The sequence below is a fragment of the Petromyzon marinus genome, chromosome 38 (genome assembly GCF_048934315.1).
Source record: "Petromyzon marinus isolate PM22_M1 ecotype Great Lakes invasive population chromosome 38, UKy_Petmar_22M1.pri1.0, whole genome shotgun sequence".
In the NCBI taxonomy this organism is placed as follows: Eukaryota; Metazoa; Chordata; class Hyperoartia; order Petromyzontiformes; family Petromyzontidae; genus Petromyzon; species Petromyzon marinus.
In genome coordinates, this window is record NC_133704.1 from 9,028,073 (window position 1) to 9,055,611 (window position 27,539).

A 27,539-nucleotide genomic window follows, 5' to 3' on the forward strand; every position below is an offset into this window, starting at 1 on the left:
CACCAAATAAATCTAAAAATGCATCGATCAATATTGTTTGGTAATCCACACTGAGCGGTGTGGTGAAGTATGGTCAAACAAATCCAAGTGCACGGTAGAAAACGCAAGCAGGTGTGAGGATAACTCTGACAATGCGCTGTACAGACGCCTGGCCAAAACAGAGTTGTCCAATCGCACGCCAGGCAGCCAATAAGGATTGTGGGCAAATGCTGATTTGCAAATGCTGATTTGCCCACAACCAATGGGGGTTCGGGCACATGACGTGGCCTGTGACGCTTGGAAACGCCGCAAAGGTTCAACGCTTCCCATTACAGTGTTCAAATCCAACCCAGGTCAAATGACCCAGAAGGCAGCCAATCAGAGCACGGACGACCCCCATGTGCTTGCCTGGGTCGGTCACGGTCTCTCAGGAGGCACAAAGGAGCGGCATGGGCCAATGGGCACGAGGTTTCTGCTGCGGTGGCACAAAGACAGTGTCATTAAATACCATTCCCAAAATCATCGCAGTGTTCTAATATATACTCCGGAATCGCACTGCGCAAAACTCTCACATCTCTTTCAACGTCTTATTATTCCCGAGTGTATCGTGGTTTTTAATTATTTTCCATCGCCGCCTGCCCCATCAGAGGTGAATCCGCGGGCTTTGGGAGGGAAAACATGCAGGGGGTTGTTCCCCAGCCCCAGAGATGGCAATTTCATCATCACCCCCTCACCCACACAATGAGCACTGTCTGCTCAAATAATTGTCTCTGCAGAAAGTATGCACATGCAAGGGTAAGCAGTGTGGCATACACAATGCTTTGGTAAAGCTTTGCAATATCTGAACCACAAACCCTTCCAATCTGCCACGTTAATAACATGCCCCGTCAATTAATTATGCTGGAGTCATTCTGAGCCTTTTGACACAAACTGCAGCGTAGGTTTCCTTTGGCCGATGCCTGTGCAGATTGATCGCCGGACAATGAGGATCATTTTTCGTTATTTTATAAGCAGTAACCGAGTGTTATTTTTGGAGCCGAGCGTTTTCAGGCGCTCCGGAGCTGCAATTACGAATGGGGCAGCCCCGCGCACTGCGTTTGCGGGGACCGCGATCGATCGGGGGGGAAGGGGGGGCTCAGCACCCCCCACCCCCAGCTGTAATTCATGCGGATTTCACCCTTACCAAATTGTCCAATTGAATTACTCGTTATTGAGTCCCAGCGTGCGTGCGATCGGTGGCCATAGAGCAAATCGCCAGAGAGCAACCGCCTCTCAAAACTGCACCCCCATTTTGCTTCCGAATGCGAAGACGATGCAAGGTTGTGCTGGCACCGAGCATCAGACGACGAGACGCGTTGCTCAGCGCGCCGCATCATACCCAGGAGGCCTGCCCCTTGACGTCGGGTTTCACACAGCATTGAGATGTGCGGGGGGGGGGGGGGGGGCAAACCGCTGCAAGGCAATGAATGCTGTGAGTGCATGTTGATGAAACACCAATGGCAAGGCCTTCAACCAACGGTGCATTATTAATTACCAACGCAGATATCTCTATTATAGTGCGTGTGTCCCATTGGTATGTACGCGTTCAATAAGCACACAATTGTATTATGAAGTGTACTTTGCATAACTATTAGGGGTGTAATGATGCATTGGTGCACGAGTTTATTATGCTCAGAATATGGGCATCGAATCGTGCGCGTACAAATCAATAAGGTTCTTCATATTGTACACTTGTTACATAAATCAGTTGGTCCACATGACCGCTGCTGCCACTTAAGAGGCCGCTACATTTGCCACAAAACAAATCGTGAAAAGTCATTAAATCAAAAAGGGGGATAGAGGCGAGCTAACCTTTACAAGCGTACTCGTATATACCGCACGGGAGGAAAGTGAAGGGAGAGAGAGGGTATGGACAGTCACATCCAAAGGGGCATGGGTGGGGGGGTCTGCTGCCGAGTTATTACAGAAAAAAACAAACCCGAGGCCATTATCTACACAAACTATTTACGCCCGAACGCTCCAAAGTGTGTGGTTAATAAGCCTGACAACTGTGGACAAACATCCCAGCATAAATGAACACATGGCCATGGGACATAAGTACAAAACCACATAACTATGGACACAACCATGGGACACAAGTACATAACCACATAACTATGGACACATAACCATGGCACACTGCTACCGGTGCTACACACAGGGTTGACGTCTTTTCCACTGCAGTCAAAATTCTCAGACATAATTCTCGGACATAATTCTCAGTCAACCAAGGTCTATTATATATATATTTTAAAAAAATGTTTACCGTGATAAAATTTAACATGACATCACTAAAACAAAATCAATACTTGCTACCCAAACACAAATGCCAAACCTTCACTGTCCCAGGTCAAACCCGGAAAGGTGGTAACCTCAACTTACTGTAACAGCACAACGTGTACAGTATTATTAGTGGTTGTTTGACCATACTTCACCCAACTAGTCATTGCGCAGGGGAGGTGGTGGTGGTGGTTGGTGCAGGATTCTGAATCAGCGATCACTCGCCACCGTCCCACATATGCCGAAACAGCAAATACCGTGCACGTTTTAATGTTAACAATAATTTTTACCACGCAAGAACATGCTATTTACATGCGTGTCACACAGTAACATTCAGTTTACACGCGTGTTGCGCAGTAACATGCACTTTACATGTGTTACACAAAAACACCATGCACTTTACACGTGTTGCAGAGCAACATGCAGTTTACACGTGTCGCACAGCAACAATGTGCACTGTGTATATTTTATTATTAAGTGATTTGTTCACCTTTACTATACTTTGCACTCCAATCCTATTTTTGTTGTATTCTTTGTTGTTGTGGTTGTAACTTTCTGACCCCCCCCCCGTGCCCCTACTGGAACATCTGTTGGGAGGGGGAAATAGCTTTTTGAGCTCAATCTGATTCCTCCAGCAGAAATAAATACTAAATTTGACTCGTTTTCTGTGTTTACGCGTGTCGCACCGTATGGTGGTGTAGAATAAGCACGGGAATTGCTGAATTAGAGAAGATGCCGGGGCGGCTGGCGGGGGGAGAATGCGTGAAGTGAAATGAGCGACTTGTCGGGAACACTGAGAGATGGTAAATCACGCGTGGTGGTGGTGGTCATGATGATGGTGGATAAAGCGGCTCGTAGCCTCTCGAACAACCATCATCATCATCATTCAACCTCGCCCGTCTTCCTCGCGAGTTCACGTCACCCCCTTCGTCGAACGCAGGGGTGGGAAACCTGCGGCTCCGGAGCCGCATGCGGCGGGCTCTTTAAGGACAGTTTCGTCGTGGTGATGGTGGTGGTGGCGAAATGTTAACTACCTCGAAATGTTAAACACCTCGCCAGGTATGCAGGAGGTCGTGCGTTCGATCCCGACACCGACTACTGCTGTATATTTGGAGTTGGCGGTGTCTCTGCTCTCTCTCTCTCTCCACCGTGGCCGCGTGGAATTTTCTCCGGGTTTTTCCCCTCCACATTTTAGACTCAGCACGCGTTTAGATTATTGAGTCGCTGTACATTTCCACGCGGCAAGCCGCCTTCGTTGAGCTATCGTTTGGGCCAGGTCGCTTCTGAAAAAAGAGCTATGGGAGCTCAGTGAGCCTGATCAAATGTAAGTCCATTTGTTTAGCAAGTCGGAGTAAAAACTCGACTTGACGATTTCGTGACTGCAGGAATTACTCTGGTTTTTTTTGTAAAGTCACATAGAAATAAGAAAAAATAAAATTACATAATAGCATACGACGTTTCGATTGCAACACAAGCAATTATCATCAGGTAGAGGAAACACATAACCACAGGTATATATACAGACCCTAAGTAGAGGGAACTAACACAGATAAACTACTTAGGGTCTGTATATATATCTGCGGTTATGTGTTTCCTCTACCTGATGACGATTGCTTGTGTTGCAATCGAAACGTCGTATGCTATTATGTAATTTTATTTTTTCTTATTTCTACGTGACTTTACCGAAAAAAAACAAAGAGCAAGTCGGAGTAGTTTTATTTATTGAGCACCGTCTCCTATTACATTGTGGCTCTTGTAATATTGATCGGTTTTATTGTTTTATACTATTCGAACAAAAATGCCTTTTGTTGTTGTTTTGGTTTTCCGGTCACTGGGTCTAACAACTCAACTCACCCCCCCCCCCCCCCCCGCGAGTGCTAAGTTAACATTACGATTACATCTCTTAGCACAAGTAACACTGTTGGGGGGGGGGGGGTGGGAGCACACAAGGTGCTTGATAGTCGAGAACCATCTATCACGGCCGCCTTTGTCTCTCCAGCGCCGATGTTTAGACGCCACTCGTTTATTGAGCGTATGCGAGTCCACTTAACAGGGGAAGAAGAAGGCCCTCTCACTGCCACTGGTCCGGCCGTGGTGGCTGTTGGGCATTGTGGACATCGGAGGGGGTGCATTGTTGTGGACATCGGAGGGTATATTATTTTGGGTCTTTCGGTAAAAGTTACGTGACTTTGCCTAAAAGACACAAAAAGAATACGAATTCCCGCAGTCACGAAAGCTTTAAGTCGACATCGGCGGGGTTTGCCAGGGTAGATTTTTTTTTGCGCGCTACGGATCCGTGTCGCAACATGATTTGGGCAAGCCGTCAACGAATCGCGCCTTTAAGAAATGACGCGCGTCGTCGTGACATCGCAACAAGCAACGCTTGCGTAAGAATCGTTGCTCTTAAAGAGTTTGTCAATGAATCTCAATCACTCCCACGACGGGAGCGAAAACCACCTGCGGGTGGGGGGGGGGAGGAGACGACCCCAAGCGCCAACGCCACGTGGCCGCCCCAGCGCCACCAAATCCCGGCAGAGCCCCCTCAGGCGAGGCTCCACTAAGGCCTCGTACATCCACACACGCCACCCCCGCAAGTTGTTGTAATGTACTTCCACGTTCCCGTGTCTCGTCGCTTGCCTGCATTCAACCAAAGCAGTTTTTGATCGCTCTGATAGAGCCAACGTCAGGTTTCTCATCCAGCAGTGGACAAGGAACTCCTCCAACACTTGAAGAGCCGAGTGTTGTTTTATTTGTTTTTTTGTTTGTATCACGACGGAAGAGAAGGGGGACGGGATGGAGGGGAGCAACAACAGCTCACGATTTTACAAGCAAACTCGAACGAATCTTTATAAAAACGTTAACCAACCCGGTAGGGTGTTGACTGTTATGTCAGCCGACTCTCTGTGTGCTGTTATTGCATTATATTTCTAAGTTTACTAGCTTTGTTTTCTCTTACATTTGTACCTGATGATGATGATGATTGCTTGCGCCGCAATCGAAACGTCGTATGTTATTGTTTAATTTTTTTTTTCTACGTGACTTTACCGAAAGAATCAAAGAAACTCGAACGAACGAAACCACACACCGGACCAAACATCCACTCAAAACACAAAACTGCAACCCGAGACAATAAATAAACAAACAACAACAACAACTTCCACGCGTTACAATCGACATCGGGAGAGGTTTCTGCGCCAGATCCTAAATATTTTCTCGAAACTTTCCAAGCGCGGCCACTATCGCGACCTTTCCTTTATTGACGAGGCGTTTGTGACAAGTCTCACCTACGATGTCGGACTCTTGCCCACCAACCCTCGTGCTAGAGTGCGCTAACCACTGCGCCACCGCTCCCCAGAGATACGCAGTGGCGCCAGCGCTGTTTAATGTTAAGGGGCCGCCCATAAATGACGTCACGCGATTTGGGACGATTTTTGACCTACCCCCCTAGTCACGCGGCGTCACAAAAAGTCAGACCCCCCCCCCGTCAAATATGACGTCACAAAGCTCTGCCCCCCCCCCCCCCAACGTAAAACATGCTTCAAATCTTATTCTTGGTTCTTTCAGTAAAGTCACGTTGAAGGGAAACAATAAAATTATAAAATAGGGAAACAATAAAATAATATATTTTATAATTTTATTGTTTCCCTTCAACGTGACTTTACCGAAAGAACCAAGAATATGAATTACTGCAGTCACGAAAGCTTTAAATCAAAATTTTATGCTTCAAATCGCTTTAAACTATTGTCATTGTAGTGCGTATTTAATGTGGCGCTGCACTCTGATGTTGTAGTTGAAATCATTTATTAAAAAGTATATTTAATTAAGTAGAACGTGTTGTCTATATTTATTTAAAGTTGCGCATTTTGATGTGACGTCACATTTCTCAAACCCCCCCTCCCCTCGTCACACATCGTCACAAATGTCTGACCCCCCCCCAGGTGCATGACGTCATTTATGGACGGCCCCTAAACACCATACGGTGTTTAATAAGTTTCTTCATAAGAGGTTTTTTTTTTGTTGGGTAAGATCGCATAAATCTAAGGTAAGGGTTGTCACGTAAACACAAAACGTGGCCAATTCGTTACAAATACAGGTTGTGTGTGTTGCAGAGTAAAACCCACAATAACATTTACAATCTACAGACCTTACTAATCGGCTGTCGGGTGGTGGCGGGTTTAACGACACATTTATATATTTACACGATCTAGCCTCCTCCCCAAAAACACCCTCTATTATGAATGTTGGTCGCGAAAACCTACTACTGCGTGTTAAACTTTATAAGTTTAATCTCAACGATGCAAAACAAACCCTCGTCATCCAGAATGCTACATTTTCAACAACAAAACAACACAAATAACAGAATCCGTAAGGTAGGTACAAGAAAAGGTAGCCATGGAATAACATTGCCCGAGTTATGCGACGATATATTTTTTAAATAAACACCCCTATCAAAGTCAACAAAGTTGGGCTAAAACAATTGCCATCAACTTTAGGGGCCGCCCATAAATGACGTCACGCACCTAGGCGGGGGAGGGGGGTCAGACATTTGTGACGATGTGTGACGAGAGGGGGGGGTTGAGAAATGTGACGTCACATCCAAATGCGCAACTTTAAATATAGACAACACATTGTACTTAATAATAAATAAGACTTTTTAATGTTTTCTCCTACAACATCAGAGTGCAGCGCCACATTAAATACGCACTACAATGACAATAGTTTAAAGCGATTTGAAGAATGTTTTATTTTCAAAATGTAAATATGGTTTTGGGGGTGGGGGGGGCAGAGCTTTGTGACGTCATACTTGAGGGGGGGGTCTGACTTTTTGTGACGCCGTGTGACGAGGGGGGGGGGTCAAAAATCGTCCAAAATCACGTGACGTCATTTATGGACGTCCCCTTACCATCTCTGCTGTAAAAACTTGGCGGGGGGGGGGGGTAATGCGTATATCAGAGTTTTCGCGAATGAGAGAGACAAGAGTTTTAAACACCTTGGGCACGATGCGAAATCTGCGCAATAAACTCCCGAGATCATCGTCGTAGGATTCCGCGGTCGATTCTCAACGCTCAAAATATATAAGAGGAGAGAGCAAGGCCGTAGCCATGGAGTCAACATTGGGGGTGGGGGGACCAAATCTTACAGGGGGTCTGGGGGTCCCCCCCCCCCAGAAAAAAAGTATAAATTTGAAAACTAATTTCCTGCCTAAACTATATAAAAAAAAATCACTAACACATGGGGTGGACTTTTTTTTTTACAATAATGTCTAATAGTGGTATTGTATTAAATTGCTCTGTTTTTACATTTTTTTTACCTTTTCTTGTTTCATTGTATGTTACGGCAGAGATTAGGGATTAATAAAGTACAACCATAACCACAATCATATAAACATAAATCTATTTTATAGCGATATATTGGGGGGGGGGGGGGGGGGACATTTTGAGCATATTTGAATATATTATAATTACCGCCTTGGGATAGAGAGAGACTTGAGCGACATGGAATAATGACGAGCTACGAAAAATGTTCCCACCCGTAACGCGGATGGCTCAAATGTCGCACTTGGGCCAAGAGGCGCACGTGTCGTAACAGACGAGAGACGGAAACTAAATAACCACGTCCCATGAAGAATGAAGAGACGGGCAAGGACGCCGAAACAAACATTCGTGAAAGCCGGGAAAATCACCCCGAGTTTCTTGAACCGAATCGCAAACCCCCTCCCCCCTCGTGGTGACCATCAATCGAATCGCCAGGGGAGAGGCAATTGCTAAGAGGGGAGAGGGATAACGAGCAGGCGCGCGTGTGCAACAACAAAAACAACAACACGTGGAGAGGCACTACAACAACACGTGGAGAGGCACTACAACAACAACACGTGGAGAGGAACAACAACACGTGGAGAGGAACAACAACAACACGTGGAGAGGCACTACAACAACAACAACACGTGGAGAGGCACTACAACAACAAAAAGTGGAGAGGAACAACAACAACACGTGGAGAGGAACAACAACAACACGTGGAGAGGAACAACAACAACACGTGGAGAGGCACTACAACAACACGTGGAGAGGAACAACAACAACAACACGTGGAGAGGAACAACAACAACAACAAGTGGAGAGGAACAACAACACGTGGAGAGGCACTACAACAACAACACGTGGAGAGGAACAACAACAACAACAACACGTGGAGAGGAACAACAACAACAACAAAAAGTGGAGAGGAACAACAACAACAAGTGGAGAGGAACAACAACAACACGTGGAGAGGCACTACAACAACACGTGGAGAGGAACAACAACAACAACACGTGGAGAGGAACAACAACAACAACAAGTGGAGAGGAACAACAACACGTGGAGAGGCACTACAACAACAACACGTGGAGAGGAACAACAACACGTGGAGAGGAACTACAACAACAACACGTGGAGAGGAACAACAACAACAACAAGTGGAGAGGAACAACAACACGTGGAGAGGCACTACAACAACAACACGTGGAGAGGAACAACAACAACAACAACACGTGGAGAGGAACTACAACAACAACACGTGGAGAGGAACTACAACAACACGTGGAGAGGAACTACAACAACACGTGGAGAGGAACTACAACAACAACACGTGGAGAGGCACTACAACAACAACAACAAGTGGAGAGGAACTACAACAACACGTGGAGAGGAACTACAACAACAACACGTGGAGAGGAACTACAACAACACGTGGAGAGGAACTACAACAACAACACGTGGAGAGGCACTACAACAACAACACGTGGAGAGGAACTACAACAACAACACGTGGAGAGGCACTACAACAACAACACGTGGAGAGGCACTACAACAACAACACGTGGAGAGGCACTACAACAACAACACGTGGAGAGGCACTACAACAACAACACGTGGAGAGGAACTACAACAACACGTGGAGAGGAACTACAACAACAACACGTGGAGAGGAACTACAACAACACGTGGAGAGGAACTACAACAACAACACGTGGAGAGGCACTACAACAACAACACGTGGAGAGGAACTACAACAACACGTGGAGAGGAACTACAACAACAACACGTGGAGAGGCACTACAACAACAACACGTGGAGAGGAACTACAACAACACGTGGAGAGGAACTACAACAACAACACGTGGAGAGGCACTACAACAACAACACGTGGAGAGGCACTACAACAACAACACGTGGAGAGGCACTACAACAACAACACGTGGAGAGGAACTACAACAACACGTGGAGAGGAACTACAACAACAACACGTGGAGAGGAACTACAACAACACGTGGAGAGGCACTACAACAACAACACGTGGAGAGGCACTACAACAACAACACGTGGAGAGGCACAACAACAACAACACGTGGAGAAGAGAGGATGGGCCCCCCGGCTCAACTGGAGCCGCATCTGCTTGGAGGCGGAGACGGAGCGTGAAGAACCCACGACCCCGGCTCACAGCGAGGCGGCCCCCGGCTCCTCATTCACCCCCAACGCGTCTCCTCCTCGCCGCCGGTCGAGGTAACAACCATCCTCAACCCCCACAGGGGCCCACCCCCGTCACCACCACCAACAACAACAACCCCCACCCACCACCAACCACCACCACTAACAACCCCCACCCACCACCAACAACCGCCGCCACCCACCACCACCAACAACCCCCACCCACCACCAACAACCGCCGCCACCCACCACCACCAACAACCCCCACCCACCACCAACAACCCCCACCCACCACCAACAACCCCAACCCACCACCAACAACCCCCACCGCAACCACCACCAACAACAACCACCAACAACCCCCACCACAACCACCACCAACAACAACCACCAACAATCCCCAACAACAACCACCAACAATCCCCACCAACTACCACCGACCCCCCCACCAACCATCACGACCCCACCCACCACCCCCAAAGCAGCATGCGTTCCTGCCCACACTGGAGGAATCAAGCACCGCCCCCCCCCTTCTCTCCCTGCCCACTGAGTGGTGGCGATTCTGCCTCATCACAAAGCAGAAGGCGGCACGCAGCGATGGCACAAGCAGGGTGGGGGGAGGGGCAGGGAGGGGTGGGGGGAGGGGCAGGGAGGGGTGGGGGCGGGGTTTGTTCCCGAGGGGCTGCCCCATTGTTCGTGGGGAGCTGCTCCTCTACAGAGTGGAGTCATCCTCCTCCACCACCCACCACACACCCCCAGTCCACCACCACACACACACACCCCCAGTCCTCCACCACCACACACACCCCCAGTCCACCACCACCACCACCACACACACACCCCCAGTCCACCACAACCACCACACACCCCCAGTCCTCCACCACCACCACACACACCTAGTCCACCACCACCACACACACACACACACCCCCAGTCCTCCACCACCACCACACACCCCCAGTCCACCACCACCACCCCCACACACCCCCCGTCCACCACCACCACCACACACACACCCAGTCCTCCACCACCACCACCACACACACACCCAGTCCTCCACCACCACCACCACACACACACCTAGTCCACCACCACCACACACACACACCCCCAGTCCACCACACACACACACACACCCCCAGTCCTCCACCACCACCACACACACACCTAGTCCTCCACCACCCACCACACACCCCCAGTCCACCACCACCACACACACACACACCCCCAGTCCACCACACACACACACACCCCCAGTCCTCCACCACCACACACACACACCTAGTCCTCCACCACCCACCACACACCCCCAGTCCTCCACCACCACCACACACACACACCCCCAGTCCACCACACACACACACACCCCCAGTCCTCCACCACCACCACACACACACCTAGTCCTCCACCACCCACCACACACCCCCAGTCCACCACCACCACACACACCCCCAGTCCTCCTCCACCACCACACACACACCCCCAGTCCACCACCACCACACACACACACACCCCCAGTCCACCACCACCACACACACCCCCAGTCCTCCACCACCACACACACACCCCCAGTCCACCACCACCACACACACACACACCCCCAGTCCACCACCACCACACACACACACACCCCCAGTCCACCACCACCACACACACACACACCCCCAGTCCACCACCACACACACACACACACCCCCAGTCCACCACCACCACACACACACACACCCCCAGTCCACCACCACCACCACACACACCCCCAGTCCACCACCACCACACAAACACCCCCAGTCCACCACCACCACACACACACACCCAGTCCACCACCACACACACACACCCCCAGTCCACCACCACCACACACACACACACACCCCCAGTCCACCACACACACACACACCCCCAGTCCTCCACCACCACCACACACACACCTAGTCCTCCACCACCCACCACACACCCCCAGTCCTCCACCACCACCACACACACACACCCCCAGTCCACCACACACACACACACACCCAGTCCTCCACCACCACCACACACACACCTAGTCCTCCACCACCCACCACACACCCCCAGTCCACCACCACCACACACACACCCCCAGTCCTCCTCCACCACCACACACACACCCCCAGTCCACCTCCACCACCACACACACACCCCCAGTCCTCCACCACCACACACACACCCCCAGTCCACCACCACCACACACACACACACCCCCAGTCCACCACCACCACACACACCCCCAGTCCTCCACCACCACACACACCCCCAGTCCACCACCACCACACACACACAAACCCCCAGTCCACCACCACCACACACACACACCCCCAGTCCACCACCACACACACACACACCCCCAGTCCACCACCACACACACACACCCCCAGTCCACCACCACACACACACACACCCCCAGTCCACCACCACACACACACACCCCCCAGTCCACCACCACCACCACCACCACACACCCAGAGTCCTCCACCACCACCACCACCACACACCCCCAGTCCTCCACCACCACCACACACCCCCAGTCCACCACCACACACCCCCAGTCCACCACCACCACCACACACCCCCAGTCCACCACCACCACCACACACCCACAGTCCTCCACCACCACCACCACACACAGCCACCGCGTCCCGCGAAAGAGGCAGCGTCCACGTCGATCCTTTCCGCGGCGAGGTACGCGCACGGCAAGTGAAACGCCGCCACAGAAGCCGCTGTTTGTTTTAATTTTAGCGGCGGGGGGCGGAGGGACGAGGTGCAGGGAGGGGAGGTAGCGAGGGAGGGGGGCATGAACGCGGTGATGGTCTCGAGTGGAGTAAAGAGGAACTGGGGGTTTCTCGCTCCTCGAGAGAGAGAGGAGGCACCACTCCCCAAGTGACAGCCAATCGCACGCGGGCACGTTACTCAACTCACTCACCACCCGCACCACGGGGCTCACGCTCTGCCTGCCAGAGGCGGAGAGACGTGGCTGCAATAGGAGTCGTTCCGACCCGAGGGAGCAGTGGGTTCATCTTCTTCTTCTTAAGCCGCGGTGCAGGCAACCCCTTGTGGGGGGTTGCGAGATGCCCTTTGTGGGGGCGCGAGAAACGGCCAGATTTTTTTTGTAGAAGCTAAATGATCGAAAAACTAATTAAGAACGGCTACGTGAGTACAACTACTTTGTTTCAAACCCTGTGTATTTATTTACATTATAAAAACAAGACGATTGAGGGCCAAAGGCCGCAGTAAAGGTTAGGAATCGCTGCAATAGACAACGCCAACGTTAAGTAACGTTGGCATTTGGTTGGTACCGCTGGATCAACGGTTCCACGTTTACACGTTTACTGGGTACTTGCCACCACGTGTGATTGGGTTTGTCAAGCCACGTGTAATCACCGGTACGACTACTGCCACACACACGTGATGTGTTAAAAGTGCACATCTTTTAATGAAGTACTCTACAAACGCTTCGACACTTGCCGAGGAGACTGCGTTGCCACTATTCGCTCAGCGATGAATCTCAAAAATGTTTTTTTATATATACATGGAAGAAAAAACAGCAGCTCAAGTCTCCGCGTGCACCTCTGTGACAATTACAACCGTTACGACGTTATTAAAAAAGAAATACTGCTTTTTAAAATTCTATTGGCCTTAGGGCAGGCCATAAAGTAGGCCATCAACTGACATCACCACACAAATAACCCGTGATCGCATTCTCGTCTTGCTTGTATTTTCATTTAAACGCTTTTAATGTCCGTTAACAAATATTAGACATCTGAAGAGAGGGCCCTCCTAACAAGGGGCAACAAAGGGTAATTCATGGCCATTAGATCAAGGGCCAATGTATTTCCAGGGTCAGAGTTCACGCGAAAGGGTCAAGGTTCCCGCCGTCTCCTTGGGGAAATCACGAATCGGCGCCGCGATGCGTCTCCCGTAAAGATTTTCTTGTTCATTATTTTGGATGGGTTTTTAAAAAAATATATATAACCCGGTGCATTCATCGCATAACAATGCACGCACATTAATAGACCGTGTGCTGCCGATTACGAGCCCGTGTTTGTGCTAAAGGTTCACGCGGCTTCGTTTGCCAGAGCTCCTCCCGGCCACAGAGATGCGAGCGCAACACTCTCGTGCCGCAAACACGACCCCGAGCCGCGTGAAGCTCATCCCGACTGCACCTCCAACGTGACAGGTCAGGAGAAAGTCAGCACCCTTGCCTGACATTCGATTGGCTCGCGGCTAAAAACTGCATCTCCCCCCCCCCCCCCCAGAGCTAAACCTCGGCTCAGAAATCGCATCACATGGGGCATTGGGGGAGGAAGGGGGTTAGCAGGAACCCCCCACTCCACCCCACCCCACACCCACCCCCCAAAAAAAACCTCACAATTGCAGTCTGTTTATCTTATATCTTGTGTATTTTTGTGTCCAAAACGGTAGCATTGGAGGATTTAGCCGGGAGGAGAAGGAAACTGCTTCCTTCTGTATGGCAAGTCCCTGTGACATTGACTCTCACCCTTTTTGACCTCGCAGAGGCACCGGGCCTGGCCTAGTGACGCCACCCCTTGCCATCTGTCGGCAGGGCCGGGGCAGCTCAGAACACACTCGGCGAGTGAGGAACGATTGGGGGCGCTTCACTTGGCGGAAAATAACAACGGGATGGGGGCGTCTCCTACCAAGCCAAAAGAGCAAGTCGGCGTGTATTTACCCATACCCATAGATTCCTCCTCTCTTAAGTCACTGCCTTGGGAGATGAACCACTACCAGAGATGGCATGCATACATAGGTGAATTGTAATCTCACAGGCTCCTTAACTCGTTTAAACCCAGGGCACTCCCGTGAACAAAAGACTTGGTCCCAATGGACCAACACGGAAATAAAGAACAATTAATTTACTACAAGGCGCCCCTGCTGCGTGTATGGCACCAGCACCAGACAGCATCCCTGTTTACGTGACAAATCTTACTGATTGGCTGTGTCGGGTGGTGGCGGGTTTAACGACACACGTATATATTTCCGCGATCGAACCCAAAAAAATACCTGCGAGATTGGTCGCGTGTTACACAAGACAGCATCCCGTCGTCCCTTCAGGTATATCAAATCAAGGGGGCAATGACCCGCTTTAAGTAGATCCCTAAACTTCCTTCAGGTAAGGCGGCTGAACGAAAACGATGCAGCAAACAGCCCTGGTTGCTTAAGAACACCCAACGACCTCGCACTGCACGCGCGGCGCACACTACAATAATTACATTACAAATAATTATTATAAGCCACTAGGGTTACCTTCAAGACTCGTGTGATGGAGAGGCGTGGGTCAACAAGTACAGTAACTACATGAGCCAAGGACGTTTAGAATTGCGAGGATTTATTTTATTAAACGCCTAACACTATAGGCAATTAAAGTACAGTAGTAGGACATGGGAGAAACGTCCCAAAGCTGACCTGCAATGACTCACTTCTTATTAATGATGGTGAAGCTGTCTGTGTATGATCTGTGAAGCAGCAATTCCACTCGTACACAGACAGGCAAGCACACAGCACAGATACAACCAGGGTATGCGGTTCATAATAAGGGTTTTTGGGTTAAATCGCATAAGTATAAATGTGTCGTAAGCCTCCACCACCCGACACAGCCAATTAGCAAGGGAATTGTCACGTAAACAAAACGCTAATTAGTTTTAACTACTTCAGCCCACCGGTGTGTTGGGAGAGTAAATCCACAACATTTAACAATTTGAGTATGAGGGTACACGTGGACAGAGCACAGGGATGAGGCCAGCCCAGAGAGAATGAGCACGACTTGAAACTGCCAGCGGACATTACAGGAGTGAGCGAAGGGGACAGTCCAGGGTAAAACTGGACAGACAGGGCGGACGAGGCCGACTTTAGACCTGACGTTTGAACTGACAAGACCGGACACGGCAAAGCGAGCAGGGTGGACAAGACAGACGGACACACGGCCCCAGCGAATCCTCTTCACGCAAACCCGTGACAATAAACAACAGCCCAAAAAGAGCAACACCCCCCCCCCCCCCCCCGTCGCAAGCTAATAACGAGGGTTTCCCTGTTTGTTGTTTTATCGCCGCTGTTTGTTTGTGGTTATTTACTGCACCCGCGTGCGCGCGCCTCTCTCGGCTTCACCACCCCCCCCCCCATCTCAACACGAGCGCAGCGGAGCGGCAATTGCAAAATGGTCGTGAGCGGCCAAATTCAATTTGAACGGCTCAAGGTCATCAATGGCTCTTCAACACGGGGAACGAAACGTTGCCCCCCCTCCCCTCCTACTCCTGGATGTTACGGAGCGCGAGTGCCGCGCGCATGCACACACACACACCCACACACCTGCACACACCTGCACACACACACCTGCACACACACACCTGCACACACACACACCTGCACACCTGCACGCACACCAAGGCCGTAGCCATGGAGTCAACATTGGGGGGGACCAAATCTTCCAGGGGGTCCCCCCCCAGAAAAAAAGATAAATTTGAAAACGAATTTCCTGCCTAAAATATTTTAAAATTCACTAACACATGGGATGGACTTTTTTTTACAATAATGTCTAACAGTGGTATTGTATTACATTGCTCTGTTTTTTTCTTTTTTGCCTTTTCTTGTTTCATTGTATGTAATGGCAGAGATTAGGGATTAGTAAAGTACAACCATAACCACAATCACATAAACAGACATCTATTTTATAGAGATATATTGGGGGGGGGGGGACATTTTGAGCATATTTGAATATTGGGGGGGATGTGTGGAGGGGATGTGTCCCCCCCAATATATATTATAATTACGGCCTTGACACACACCCGCACGTGTGGACGGGGAAGGCCCTCCTACGGCCTCGGCCCGCCAACAAAGGACGGGCTTCGCTTCGCAGACATAGGCAGACAGAAAGTCTTGTGTTTTTAAATCTCATCTCTTGTATATACACATCTATACAGCACAATATTTTTGAAGGTAGATCTGTTGACATATTTTGGATAATTATCAATGCAGAAATGCTGCATATGTACATATACATAGTCACAAATTAACAATAGCTGAATAATACTTAAATAAAATGTGCATGGAAAAGAAAACAACACTGCACATGCAACACATCTGATTCAGGCGATCAGCCACGGCGCGGATGAAATGACTGTAAATAATGCAATTTTAACGTAAACTCCTCGAGCAGGAAAACACCTGAAGTAATGTTAACCCATTAAAGAAGCCTTCGTCTGAACGCGACAAGCAAACAACGAGTCCCTATCTTTATTAATGGCTGTAGGAATCGCTGCAGACAATTCTTCGTTTTTATAAGAGAGAGAGAGGCTTCGATGAGTCTGGGGGCGCACTGCAGGAGGGAGTCCCTCCTCTGGATATCGGTGTTGGAATGCCCAGCAGTTAAAATGCACGTGCCCCAGAGCAGCAGAAACCATCATCACGCAAACTCATGTCCATCCGGGCAACAGCGGCTTTTGGCTAACCATCGAACAAAGACGGTGGTCACCGCATCGCGTGCTTTCAGATGCGCTTTCCTGCGGCCGTCTGGAACGCTCTTCCTTCCGTTATTAGGAAGCCACTGGAGCGATGCACATTGAAATAATCGAGTTTTAAAATTAATTTCTTGAGAGCTCATTTTTGTGTTTAGTTTGTTGTCCTTCCCCCACGCCTCCTATTAGCACGGTCGGCTACGTACGGCGCCAAAGAAGTTCAACATGCATACAGAAGGAATTTAAAACTCTCAACGCAAGTCGCCAACGCGCTTGCTGCTGCACCGTCTTATTTTTTTCTTTCTGCCGAGCGAGACGCACGCACACACGGTGATCTTGCCGTGATACACCAATCCCGCCCGCGCGGCGCCGCCACGCCTGGCTCACCACAAACACCGCGGCTAGCGAGGGCGAGCCCACGCCAAATCTAACCTCCTCCCTCGCACGCACGCACATGCGCAGGTGCGCAGGAGCGACTTGCTGCAACCCCACAGTTCCGTTCCCGAGCGATTACGAGGGCGCTGTCCAGTGACCAGGGGTCAGAATCATTAACTCGCGGAGCAATTAGACCCAGTTTCCTTTTTTATGCCTTCGTGCTTTTCACCACCGCACCCACCACCAGCACCCCACTCACCGGTGTGCCCCGGCACTCCGTGTCACTCCCCAACACACCCTCTCCCTAATAGCCCCCCGTCACCCCTACCGCTCTCTCACCCTCTCGGACACTCGGCGTCATTCTCACCGACGTCCCGTTGTCCACCGACACCCCGTGTCGTGTCCAGTGCTCGCTGGCATGACACACGGCCGCCATTCAGGCACGTTTTGCCGCAGCCTGGGCTACGACTTTTCGCGCGATTTTTCACGACCCACCTCACGTCGGTTCCCACAACCTGCGAGACTGCGCCAGACAACTCGCTTGTTCTCTTCACCGCACACTGTCGGCAGCAGCGCAACGCGCTCGGGCCCTGCGTGCCGGAATAACGGAGTGGATATTTTTGAGTGGAGGCGTCGAGTGGACAAATGTCCTCAGAATGGACATCTGACAAAACCCAAGTGGACGCAACAACCAGACGCGGACAAGCACGCTGCGAGAGACGGTGTTCGCGTGACAATTGAAAATGCTGAATGCAGAGGACGAGAAGAGCTCCTGTGGACGGTGGCAACGGTGGTGAAAAATCCCGAACGCGGCGTCAAATCTCGGAGGAGCACAGGAAGAGACCCAACGAGACCGAGTCTCTCTGCCGCGTTCCCACAAAAAGCACTCGACGTGGGCTAGATGGGTTCGTGAACCAGGTAAAATGGGCTCCGCCTAGATTTTCAGAGCAGCCTTAACTTGGCCAAGCCGGCAGAATTAGGAGCCGATTGTGGCTCAATTCCACTGTGCCACGTGGCTCTCCTTTTGCTCAGGAAGCCAAGTGCGCGTTTAAGCCAGGCCCAGATGTCACTGGGGGACGACGCGGAAGAAAGAACGAACTGGGGGATGACACAAAGGCGAACAAGGTAGTCTGCAGAATGTAATTTGGCGTTTGAACAGAAAAAAAAGTGTATTTAAAAATCGAATGTGACAAAACTAAAACGTACAAAATCACGTATTTCATTGACAGCGGTGCACAAGCACAAATCCAGCACCGCCTCGAGCAGAGCCCTCGCCGTGAAGGTGAACTCGCTGGCAAGGCAGCAGCAGCAGCAGCCCAAACGCTGCATCCCGGGTGCGAGCAGCGCTTGAGAAGGCAGAGAAGATGCCGGAGAAAACCCAGGTGGCGAGGGCCAGCACGCCGCACCGTCACGCCGCTTTCCGCACCACTGAGATGTGACAATTGGCGGAGAAGATTTAGCAAAAACCGACACATGCGGGCACACACGCAATGATGCCCGCTTTAACCCGGGCAGATTGTGTGTATACACGTGTATGTATGTTGAGCTTCTTTTGCACCGTACGTAGCCAACCGTGCTAATCGGAGGTGCGGGGGAAGGACAAACTAAACACAAAAAGCGGTTCTAAAGAAAGTGCATAGCTCAAGTGGCTTCCTAATATCGGAAGGGAGAGCACTCCAGACGGCCGCGGAAGCGCATCTGAAAGCGCGCGATGCGGTGACCATCTTTGTTCGATGGTCAGCAACCGAAAGCCGCTGCTGCTGCGAGGATGACCGGAGTTCGGGTGATGATTCGTGCTCCTTGTACGAGGATCAGCAAGGTATCGTGGTTCATTTGTGGCAAGCAAGTGTGATGACGCTAGTGCTGTCAATGAGCTCCTACTATGGCCGGCAGAACCCAGCGGGCTGGTGCGGCCGGTGCCAAGGTTTCACCGCGCGCCATTCTCTGCGTTCAGTGTCGCCAGGAAACATTTCTGCAGTGCGTCTGGCGATGCGAATAACTTACCGATACGATTGTCAAAAAATATATATAAATCCGTAATAGTTTTTGTTGGGTTAGATCGCATAAATATAAATGTATCTTTAAAACCCGCCACCACCCAACACAGCCAATTAGTAAGGTTGTCACGTAAACAGAACATGCCGTTTAATTTCTAGTACAGCACACCAGTGTGTGTTGGATGATATTGGTCGCGAAAGCCTAACGCGTTAAACTTATATAAACCCGACCCACCTCTGCACAGTATTGCATTGGTTTATGCATTTGTTTAACTGTCAAAACTTTACATTTCTAATTTAAAAGGCTTGTTACGTAATTAAATTGATTACTTTTCTCAACGCAAGGTTTTAGTCTTGTTTTAATTTTTTGATCAGTAAAAATCCATTAAGCAAATTGTTAAATGGTAACAATTGGAAGACATTTATAGACATCTGACAGTTGGTTGCGTTTAGAAAGCTATTAAAAATGCACATTATATTTTAATTTTGTTGTATTTACATTCTCGACGAATATTTACTCTCCTAACAAGAAATGACAAAAAAATTCATGAGCACCTGCGATGTCACATCCAATTCTGCCTCCGCATACCTCGGGAAAATTACAAATCGTATCCCCAGCTGTGTTGCGAGTTAACGATATTTGATCCGTACCTTGTGAAACTAATGTTATTTTTATGTAATTTTTTGTTCACAACAACAACAAAAAATGTAACAATTTTTCCGCCCTTTTGTGGAGCCGCACGGGAACACGGCAAAACCATCGTAGAACGTCCAAGGCGCTCGAAGCGTGCGCGGTGGCGCTTGAGCTCGCTCTCGTTTCGGGAAATATCACTGGCATTCGCCCGTTGGCGTTCAAAATGTATTCACAAATGCGAGCCCACACTTGGCCGGACGCGCGCACGGGGACACTGGCAGGCCGCTACCGTTACCCTCTGCTCATCTCGAGATTTTCCATCAATTGGCCACCCGCAGTGCGACGAAAGGTCTGGGAGTCGAACCCAGGCAGCCCCCACTCTCGGCAGGCTATCTCTGGGACCCGCAATGCCGGTTGGGCTCCACGCATCCGAGCTCGGCAGTGGCGGCGACTCGACCCGTTATCGACGTTTACAAATATTTATAAAGTTACACAACAGGATGTCGCACGCGCAGACAACAGACAGCGTTGGGAGTTCAGGGGCTTCCCGTCGGTTTGCAACCAAGAGAGAGAACCCCATCCCAGCGCAGCCGACGACGTGAAAAGCGAAGCGGCAAAGTGAACGGCGCTAGTCCTCCCACAGCGAGCTTCAGCTCACAGGGCCGAACGTCGCTTCTTTGTTTACGTACGTATGTACATTGAACTTCTTTTGCGCCGTACGTAGCCAACCGTACTAAACGGAGGTGCGGGGGAAGGACAAACTAAACGCAAAAAGCAGTGTTTTTAAATAAATTCGTTTTCAAGCTAGATTTAAAAATGCAATCGATCCCAGTGGCATCCTGATATCAGAAGGAAGAGCGTTCCAGACGGCCGCAGAAGCTCATCCGAAAGGACCGCATGATGGCGGGTGACCGTCGCAGCTCCAGTCGTCCGGAAATTCACTCTCCCCCTCCTCTCGCTGAGTCGCACATCGGCGTCGGTGTCGTTGCGTCTGTCAGAGAATCTGAAGCCTTCTCTCTCTCTCTCCCTCTTTAATTTATTCTCCCGCGCCTCTGAATGTCCCTTTTGAAGTTCAATTTGCGTGCCTCGTAATTTATTAATGGGCGAGCGAACGCGAGGCGCAGTTCACCCGCGCCCAGCCTCCCAACGCGGGCAGCCGCGTCCGGCGTTGCCCCGGCAAGAAGCGTTCACCATCCTCCCGAGACGCTGTGCTAGAGTTTACTCAAGGCTGTGTGCGAGCGAGCGAGAACCTTGAGCAGAGCGGTCATCTTGGAGGGACGTTCCTATCGACAGTTGCGCGCGTTTGGTTTTGAATCGGGTGACGATTTGGTGGGTAAATAACGTCGACAATAAAAACGGATGGAAATTGTAGCATCCGAAAAGGTCACAGTTTGTTTCATTTTAATTCCAATCACCGCCGAGCCTCAGCATAATCCCTCACGCAGTAATCGCAAACATAAACCACATTCCCTAATCACGATCAACACTCGCGCCCGGGTATTGTGAGCATTCACCCCGACCCTAATCACCGTGAATCAAACCCTAACCCTCGTGATCACCACTCTGCGCACATCCACCGATAATAAAGCTGATTGCAGACCCACGGCTACTGCCTCAGTCGCCGGAAATTTCAACGAGTGTCATCGAGGAGCCCCCCCAATATCCGCAAATGCCGAATTCCCAATCTGCCAGACGGACTCGCGGACCGACTGACAATGTGCGTCGGACAGCTGGAGGCATGGAGTGCTCATCCGAGAGAAACACCCCCACACCCCCCCCCCCCCCCCCGTTGCTCCACGGGTTCTCTTGCTCTGTTTTAATTTGCTTAGCCACTCCCGAGGTGGGATTTGTACTTGGTCGCCTTACGACACAAAAACAATGTAAACATCGATCGGGTAAACAATGCGCCCCGTGCCCCTCCCTCCCTCCCTCCGGTGTGAAGTTCACGCGCGTCCAGGAACATGCTAAAACGTGGACAAAACTGCCACCGAAATCGGCTCTGACTTCCGTGCGGAAATCCCGAGGTGGGCGAATTGCAAATCGTCGTGATAACGAATCCGCTTTCGGTTGCAAACCGAACGTACGGCGGATGCGGCAATTTGTCCGCGCCCGAGCGCAGCCCCTACCCGACGTCACCGCACGCTTGCAGGAGACATTTTTGTTCCGAGGGAAGGAAACAGGGGGGGGGGGGGGGGGTATCTCGGTGGCACAGGGCGGCCCCGCTGGAATCCGATTACGGAGCCGGCCAACCGTAAGAGAAGCCGGCTTTCAAGTCGAGGGGGCTCCCACCAGGGCTCGAAACGTTGGCCTCGTACGTGACGAATCCACTTCTGCCATCTCAGCCCCAGCCCCTAGAGCACGGGTCGGCAGCCTGCGGCTCTGCAGCCACGCGTGCGTCTCTTGAAATTAGAGCAAAAAAAAATGCCTGGCCTTGTTATTTTGGTTGCCGAAACCTTGACCGTGGATGTCCAGTTCACCGTGGAAGTCCAGTTCACCGTGGAAGTCCAGTTCACAGTGGAAGTCCAGTTCACCGTAGGCAGGAGTCGGAAACCCGTAGCCACATGACTCATTAAGGACTGTTTTTGCGACGTTAAGGGCCACCATCTTCGCCATTCACGTGCACATTGCGGCTCTTGAAATAGAGGGGTCTTTTTTTTTCCACCGAATTCGAAGAAAACGGCTCTTCTTGTTGTTTTGGTTGCCGACCGCTGCACGAGAGGGTCCGCCGAAATCCTTCGCGATAACGAAGTGCGCAGGCGATTCGGCCGAGCCCGGCTGCGCGGAAGACATCGCGCGGACTCGGCAGTGAAGAATTCGGCCGCTCCTGCACGGCGGGAGAGAGAGTGGACGCCGCGGTGCACAGCGGCACGCAAGCAAAGTCCCGTTGAGCACAGCACCGTCCACGCATACGTCCGTAGCCGGTGGGCACGTGCGTGGGGAACGGCAAGCGTACACGGGTTTCGCGATGCCGCGAACCCGGTGTGAGGATTATCCGAGCCGGTCGTGGCGCCTCTCCGATGCGTAAACGTCGCCATTTGGGAGACAGAGGCGGCAGGGGCGTGGTGCTGGCCACCCACCCGCTCGTGCGCCGTGCCGGCCTTCATAGATGCTGCTACTCGCTAACAGCGCTCGCGCCCTGCAGTCTGTTCTGGCTGCACGGCGGATCTTTGTTTTTGCGGATCGGTAATCGCCAAGGACGTGCGGCAACTCAAGCTGCCCTCTCACTGTGACTCATCCACTCGGGGTGTGAACTCACTTCACCTCACTGTCGCAGCCATTTCCTGTGCCCAGGAAGCGTCTCCGTGTGTAAGTTTACACAACGTACGGCACCTATGTCAATCCAATACTGGATGTTGAACAACCCCCACCCCCATGTCAGTCACGGGCTGCTATTCGACCATACTTCACCACGCTGGTCAGTGCTGGTTGGTGAAGTGGTAGGGGGGGAAGAGGGGGAGGCATGGACTGGGTCATGTGTCACTCAAGACCGATGTTAGCCATGGATGAGAATCAAACTCGGATCACTTCACGGGGAGTGAAAGGCGTGGGCTGTGGCTACCCAGGAAGAGTGCTTTGCGGGCGCATCGCCCTTACGACCGCCCCTGCATGCTGTCCTGTGCCGACAGCGTCCACTGGGGAATCGCAGATTTCTACTCGCGACACAGACGATCGATCGTTCTCAAGGAAATCTGCAGAAGCAAAACCCGTGAGCGGCGGTCGGCGTCCGTGTTCAAACGCACGTGTACAGGAAGCGCGTTCAGTGGAACAGCATCCATTCATCCTTCTCAGTGTGGTCCTGCACTCGTTTTGCCGCTTCCTCGATACGGAGCGTGTGGGAGGAAAACAGAGTGCCCGGGGGAAAACCTCACACGAACGAGGGGGAAAAGCACTCGTGGCTCAGCGCAGACACGCTCTCGAACTAATTTGTTGCACGACAAACGTCCGGCTTACCTCGCAGCCCAGCGGCTTTTGGAGTTTCCGAAATCCGCGCGATTCAATTTTTTAAATTGCTCGCCTTGAGGGCACCGGATCACAGCAGTGCCCCACCACCACGTGTGGCTGCGTGTGGACGAGCGGCACTGTGGCAGCCACGGTGACTAATGAAAATAAACATACATCGGGGTCAATACCCAAAATACACTGATCAATACAAAAAATATAGCAATAAATAACAAAATACATAAATACCAAAATACACTGATGAATATTAACATACACCGCTTAATACCCAAAATACACCGATAAATACCAAAATACACTGATCAATACAAAAATATAGTAATAAATATCAAAATACATCAACACCAAAATACACTAATCATTATTAACATACGCTTAAATGTATTTAAATACACTGATATAAATGAAACAAAATGCACCGCTAAATACCAAAGCACACTCAACGCATAACATCAAAATGCACCGAGAAAAATATTAAAAACGCACGCCGATCAACTTCCTGCGCGGTACTAAACGCTCCGAAAAGCAAACGAAACGGCGCGGTTAAAATGCGAAAAAACACAAAACCTGCGCCCCCCCCCCCCTCTTCCCTCGTAAACAGGCCGAGGTTGCTCCCAAACGCACACCGCAAATTTGGGAGACGACCGTGGCCCTGCCGTCCGCTTCCTCCCCCTGAAAAAAATAAAACCTCGCAATCCTCGAAGCGTCAGAAGACGCCGGGCTAATTCCGTTAGCGTTAATTATCTCCTTTTTTGCATTATGCAAATCAGATCATTGCCTTTAATTAGATTTGCTCCGCATAATCTCAATCAAAAGCAATCGAGTAAATGTGCCCGCAATCTGCCCCGCCGCTAATTGGTAAAAAGGACCTAAACAGCACCACCCTGGAGCAGTGATTAATAAGTGCTCGCTGATATGTAAATGGGTGGAGGGGTTGGTGGTGGTGGTGGTGGTGGAGAGAGGGGGGAGGAGGGAGGGGGTGTTCCGTCAGCACACATTTAATCACCGCCACGTGTCCGTTCCCTGCGTCCTCAAAGGGGTTTTTTTTGCGTAATTTTGGCCGCGCGCACAGCCACACAAGCGCGAGCCTCCACGGTCAAACCATCAACACGGCGATGGTGGCAAGAGGAGGGTGGTGGTGATGGGCGGAGGAGTTTGGTGCGTTGGCGATGGCAACGCTCATCCTAACGCGCGTTCATCATACACGAACGCGTTCATCATACACGAACGTGTTCATCATACACGAACGCGCTCACTCAACGCGCATCGCGCCCATCGCCGCCGCCGCCGCCGCACGCACAGCTTGACAAGAGGCAATAATTTAATCCGTTCATTGGGGGGGGTGGGCGGGGGATAGGGGAATTCATTCGCGTTGCTCTAATCCGAAACGCAACATTACCTCGCAGACGCGCGCGCGAAGCAACGCAGCAGCCCGAATTAAACGCCGTCGTTACCGCCCCACGCACGCGCAATATTTTGCATTGACGCAGCGGCGAAACTCGACAAGAAGAAGAAGAACACCGCCACCACCACCACGGGCCACCGGGCTCCACACCGCGGCAGCGCGGCTACACGCACGTGCGGCCGTGGTGGGGGGGGTGTGGGTGGAGTGGTCGGGGGTGGGTAGGGTGGTGGTGGTGAGTGGGGTGGTGGATGGTGGGTGGGTGGGGTGGTGGTTGGGGTGGTGGATGGTGGGTGGGTGGAGGGGTGGTGTATGGTGGGTGGGTGGGGGGGTGGTGGATGGGTGGTGGATGGTGGGGGGGGGTAGGGTGGATGGGTGGTGGGGGGTGGGGTGGATGGGTGGTGGGGGGAGGTTTACTTCTGAAGGGTGTCGTAACGCGCTCTGTCGCGGTGCCATGTCCGGGATTTGCACGAGGGCGCCCGTGGTGAAAGAGATTTCAAGGCGGCTGACTTTTCCTCGTTACATCTGCTGATCGCCGTGTAACACTCCGTTTATAATGCATTTCCCGTGGCTTCTCTCTCTCTCTCTCTCGGTTTTTTCTCTCTCTCTCTGCTCGCAATGTTCGCCTTTGGAAAACATTTAAATAATTCGTGCTCTTTAACTTTCTCAGAACCTCCCTTCCTCTCCCACGTCTCCCAAACACCTCCTTCTCCATCCTCTTTGGTTCTTTCCTCCTCCTCCTCCTCCCTTCACGCTCTCCACGCCTTTGTACGTACGTTGAAACTTCTTCCGCACCGTACGTAGCCAAACCGTGCCAACAATCGGAGGCGCGCGCGCGCCGGAAGAAAAACAAACCAAACACTCTAAAGAAACGAGTTCGTCAATCTCCACGATTGGAAAGCGCGTAGCTCCGGCCGGCTTCCTAACATCGGAAGGAACAGCGCTCCAGACGGCCACCAGAAGCCCATCCTTGGAAGTGCGCGGTGCCGTGACCGCCTTGGCACGGCAGCGTTCGGTTTCTGCCGATGCGCCGCGAGAGTTGCCTCGAAAGGAGAGACGACGATGTGCACGGCTGCCCTCACTCACTGCTGCCAAGCCGAAGGGGATTCTTTTTCGGATTGGTTCCCCCCCCCCCTCTCCCCTCTGTAGACAAACTGCCCCAAAGCAACGATCGGACGATGTGGAGGGGGTGCACTCGGGGTGGGGGGGGGACCAGCAGGGGGGGCACGCAGGGGGGGGGCACACAGGGGGGGGGGCACGCAGGGGGGGGTGGAGCACGCAGGGGGGGGGGGGCACGCCACCTCACAGTCGCGGCCTCACCGAGCCCGCAGCCCCCCCCCGACAACGACGCTGGCCTCATTGTCGGTGCTCGACGGCGCCGTTCGTTAGCCCGACAGTCTCCGGGTGCCAAGCAGGAGGGCGCCTCCACAACCGAGGGCTCGCAGAGCGAGGCGCGCAGCTCCTTCTCGTGTACAACATCACCGCAGGTGCAATTCGCGGCGCAGCATTCCCGACGAGATCTGCGCCCGCGCGCCAACAAGAAATGCGCACCTCCCAATTGGCGCGGTTGGCTGCGGGTACGCTGCGAAAGAACCTAAATGTACCTCAAGCGCGCACGTGTACGTAAACAAGCACGTGCTTCCGACAATGGCGCCGAGCTGTGCAGCGGCTTTTTAAGGAGAGAAATGTCGGGAGGCAGCGGCGGCGTCCTCTCCTCCCGATTTACGCTCACAGGTATTGACAATTTACGCGACGCCGCCACTCCTCGGCGACATCCCCCCCGCCCCCGCCGGGGGCATCCGGCGGCCGGCGGCCAGCGGCGGGCCGACGGGGCGACCTCAGTCCGGCGCACGTCTCTCGAGGTGGCGGCTCTTGAGAGCTCGCGCCGGGGGAGAAGAGACGAGGGCCCGGGGTCGG

At 51.8% G+C, this 27,539-nt stretch overlaps 1 protein-coding gene across 2 annotated transcripts in view; it reads right to left on the minus strand.

The window, feature by feature from the left end:
• HIC1 (HIC ZBTB transcriptional repressor 1) overlaps positions 1-27,539 on the minus strand; it is a 93,907-nt gene that overhangs the window by 39,284 nt on the left and 27,084 nt on the right. Inside the window, exon 1 of one of the 2 annotated variants that reach the window (XM_076072626.1) lies at positions 24,212-25,769. The exons of the other annotated variant lie outside the window; for it this stretch is intronic. The gene's annotated coding sequence lies outside the window, so the exon portion shown is untranslated. Of the gene's footprint in view, positions 1-24,211; positions 25,770-27,539 lie in introns of those variants that run through there. 2 annotated transcript variants of the gene reach the window in all.